A 4,703-nucleotide genomic window follows, 5' to 3' on the forward strand; every position below is an offset into this window, starting at 1 on the left:
TACGTGGAAACTTTTTAAGTGCAGGTTCATGCAGTGTATAAGTCGGCTGTTCTTTTACCCACTGTTGCACCCTGTGTAAAAATATTGATTTCTTCACAGCTTTTCATAACGCTGTAGCAGTTGAAAATGGGGCAGGGTATGAGGGGTTATAATAAATATCAGCCAGCTTTTTCATATTTTATAATCACAGAATATGTTGACAACTTTACGTTTACGCGGTGACTCCTTCTCTTTTTCTTCTTTTGGATCAGCAGCAGCAGCAGACGTTGTCAGCTTACGAATATATTCTATACGTTAAGGGTTACCTATATACTCTAAAGGTATACTGGATTTTACTAACAGTACAGGAAAGGATTATCAAGCTGTGGGAGGAATATTTTTCTTACGACAGCTAACAAAATCCGCTTTTAAATATACTATATTGGCTCTAGGAATTAATTTATTATAAATATTAACACTACCGTTGTCATCCCATTGAATGTTACAATTTTAATTTACGTAATAAAGGCGTTTCCCTACGCAGACAATTTTCGGGGATGGTAGATAGTATTTCATCCTCCTCCTCGTCCTCTAACCCTTTAGTACCAACACTAGTTGACGTTGTTGCAGTAGGTTTTTGCACAATGTGTAAATATTTTTGAAACACCTCCTTATATCGTACCCATTTTTCTTCAACACTCATGCTTTTATTATTTAAAATATTTTTCATCTCATCATCTAAATTAGACAGTGTTTGATAATGATGTAATTTTTTCTGGCGAAATTGAAACAAGTTTTTTGCATGCTGCATAATTATTATTTAATTAAACTAGATAGTATACCTCCTATAATACATGCCACCAATGCAGTGAGGGAACCACCTTTTTGTACAATTATTCCTTTTTTTCTTTTGTTTTAAAGATGGACCTTTTTTAAACAAATACCTAAGTTCCTTTTTATATCTTTTAAATTTGTTTTTCTCTTTTTTTATTTAACCGAACATTTCCTTGGATTACGTTATAGGAACATTCACAAATAGATCGAATTAAATCGAGATCTACATTGTGTAATATAGCCTTACGTACCTTAGGCTTTGCACTGGCTAAGAGTTTTAGTAAATGGGCATTCCCTTTACTAATCATTTTTAAGCTACTATACTAGAAATTGATTATTAAAATATAAAAATCATTATTTGTTTACTGGTACATAAACATAATTTTAAGAATCTGAGGGGAAAATATTTGTTGTAACACAACATTCATCGTGAGGTCCTATTTTTAATAAAAACAAATAACTATGAGCAGCGCGAGTTGCGTCTTGTTAAATTCTTGAACAAGTTTTGTTATCTAGATATAATTGACATACCAGATAATTAATATAAGCCTCGTCTCTAGGATTTTTAAAACATACTATATAATGGCAATTTAATGATATATCTGGCATACCTCTAGCCTGGTGGAAGATATTTTGCGTTGTAAAAATGACACTTAAATTTCGGTGGTGGCTAGTTTTAGTAAAAAAATCAACAATTCGTGTATCACACTCACGCATTAAATCGTCAGTAATCACAAGGTGTGGACCATCTTGCGCTGAAAAATCATCTTTTTTGGGAGCCCTTATTTAAATGTACAACTTGAAGAGAGAGATTCATACAGAGGTTGCCATTCTCCATGACACCATACTATATTTTTCAATTTTTAGCATAGTATTTTAAAAATTCTTTTACAAAATATGATTTCCCGCACCCAATAGGCCCTGCTAAAATGCACGTGAAAGGATGGTGAAACTCCATTTTTCTTTGCTCTCTCCATTTTATACTTCTTCAAAAATAAAATATTTATCAATCACCGAATACTATGAAACGAAGTCTAGTTGAATACGATTTGCTGTGGCAGCATCTTCAACAATAGAAAATTTACCCTTCAAAACACATTCATATATATATTTACTTATTAGAGAAGCAAGTGTAGAAGACATAGAAATTGCCTCATCAATGCATGGGAAATAGTAACATATTTTTCCATGTGGAAAAGTATACTTCAACTCTACTATTATTAATTGAACAAATATACATTAAATTAACATCGTCATTATTAGCGTCAAGTATTACTTTGGTTTTCTCACTTAGCGCGTATTCAGTTGCATTCTCACATTCTCTAAAATAGTCATTTATATAGAAAGGATATGATAAAAATCTGGACCCTTCATTAATTGATAACACAATACATTCATTAGTAATGCGTAATTTTACAAATACATAAAATTTACAATCACTACGATACTTCAAATATACAAAGATCTGTGGAACTATTAATGTAGCAGAAGGAACTTAAATTTGTTTTTTATTCATAATGTATATTTATCTATTTATAGAACTAATTCTGTTTTTACAATAGCCTATTTCTCTTAAAACCGTAAGGCACTGTATCATAACTTCCAACAAGTCTTTTAGGTTTTGCATGTACCAATTGGTAGATTTTCGTTTCCTCCTTATTAATAATTCTGCTGTCTTTTGTACGAGCAATTTTACATGGGTTTGTTCCAGTTACCGGAGGGGCGTCGTTAAGATCGACGTCGTCGGCGTCGTTAAGATATTTTTAATTCGATCAAAATTAACAATTTTCATTGTTCCGCTCTTCAGAGTAATCCTACGTACCTTACTACATGATTTTGTAGCACTCTACTAAAGGCATCATAAACATAATTTTTTCTCCCACCACTACAAAATTCTCTAATATATGCATCGGGACCTACCTTATGTAATTCGTCTCTTAAGTCACCAAAATAATCGCCAAGATATAATTTCAATCCTCCAGGTTTGACTGAGTAAATAAGACTATCGTTTCCATGTATATGGCATCTTTATCTACCTGTTCTAAATAGTTGTATAACTCTAATCGTGCATGCGCGGTGGTATATGCTTCAATGATTACATTTGTATTTTTCAGAGGAACATTTGCTTCATCCAAAATCTGATAATTTAATATTAACGCATCCTCGTCAATTGGAATTAACTGTGTTACGTCTATATTACTGTCAGTTAATCTGTCATATAATTTTGAAGGTTCTCAAATAATTTCGGTATGACTCATGTTTTCATTTTGGGCAAACTTGCCCCATAAACAATTTAATGCCAGTTTACAAATGCTTTTACGTGCTTTGTTTTTCTTGCCCATTTGTGTACCGTTTAGTTGTACTCCCTCTCTCTGGTTATACTCCTTAATATATTTATTTCTCTGCTCTTCATTTTTGCACCATTTAAGCCCAACCACGAGCCTCTGGTTTTAATTTCATAAATATGTTTACATAATCTGTGAAAATGCCCACTTTCTTTTAACAGGATGATACTGCACTACTTTATACTCTGATACCTCATGCATTTCTAATATTTTCTATCCTTTCTTATAAGCTTTACGTACTTCATCTACCACCTACGTCCCAGTGAGGGCCCTGTCCTCTTTACTATGTTCAGATTCTTCTATATTTAAAGTTTTGGCACATCTGCGGCACACAGGGAAAAAAGTTTGTCCTTACTACGAAACGGTAAAACAGGGTTATACAAGTCCCCGGGAGGGAGTACTGTGCATTTTACGACCCCTCGAATTTATCGATTGGTGAACAATCAGCACCCACATAAAACTTTGGTGACCTATAGGGTATTTGTTTACCTTTCAACACTAAGGATATAACGAGATGACGTATACATAGTGCACCTCCTTCCCGGGGGCAATTTTATAGTAATATTTCACAGCAGAAAAGCGTCCCTGTATACAGCATGCCTGTGTTTAATAGGATCTTTTCTACACAGGGGGTGATGTGCCACAAGTTCTGCAATATGTGGATTTTTACGTAAGTTGTTCTTCCATTTACATCCTGTCATCTCGTGTACTACAAACCTAATTTTTTTAAATGATCAATTTTTCTACTAGTGTTTTCATAACGTATCTCAAGTGTGGCATGTGGATCGTTATATATATGGTTATTAAGCCCTGTTATATAACATTTAACACAACCATGATGAAAAAATCCTTCATATTCCCATACATGTACAGTTCGCAGCAAAGAAATTGTTACAAAAATTTCAAGTCCAAATTAATAAAAAACTTTTGCCCCTTTTCTTATGCATCCAGAAATACAACTCCTCCCCTTTCTCCACCTCTCCTTGTCTAAGGCAGTGAGTGTGACGTAGTACACTCTTTCCATTCAGCTGAAAAAGAAAAAGGAATCAAGTTTACAACGATATAGCTTTAAAACAGACTTTTTCATTCGTTTGTTCTGAAACATTTTTAAGAGCCTAATTTTTAAAAAAAAGTCATACAATGTTCCCAGAGCTTCATAAAGACCTTTAGTTTCATTCTTTCCCTTCCATAAAGACTTCAAGCTAGTAAGATGCTCCCTAAAGGAATCTATGGAAATTGCCAATAAGGGCAGTACAATTTGTGTTTCCTAAACTCTGTAATGCACGCACAGAGCTCTAAAATATCTACTGACAGAAATGAGTGTTACTCAGCGATTCACTTCATTTTTTTCAGTAATTGCAAGCAAAAGTTCCAGGGGGATCATTTAGGCAGGACAAGAGGGTGTAATTTCCCCTCCCTTGAGCTTCATAAATACGTATTGTTTGATCAAATGTACAGTAATACACTAACAAAATAGTGAAAATCTTATGTCGGCGGAAAATCTCCCCACCCCCCAATAAAAAGTAAAAGACTGCTTTTTAGCAA

Source organism: Thermobia domestica, chromosome 6 (assembly GCF_964235325.1).
Source record: "Thermobia domestica chromosome 6, izTheDome1.hap1.1, whole genome shotgun sequence".
Classification (NCBI taxonomy): Eukaryota; Metazoa; Arthropoda; class Insecta; order Zygentoma; family Lepismatidae; genus Thermobia; species Thermobia domestica.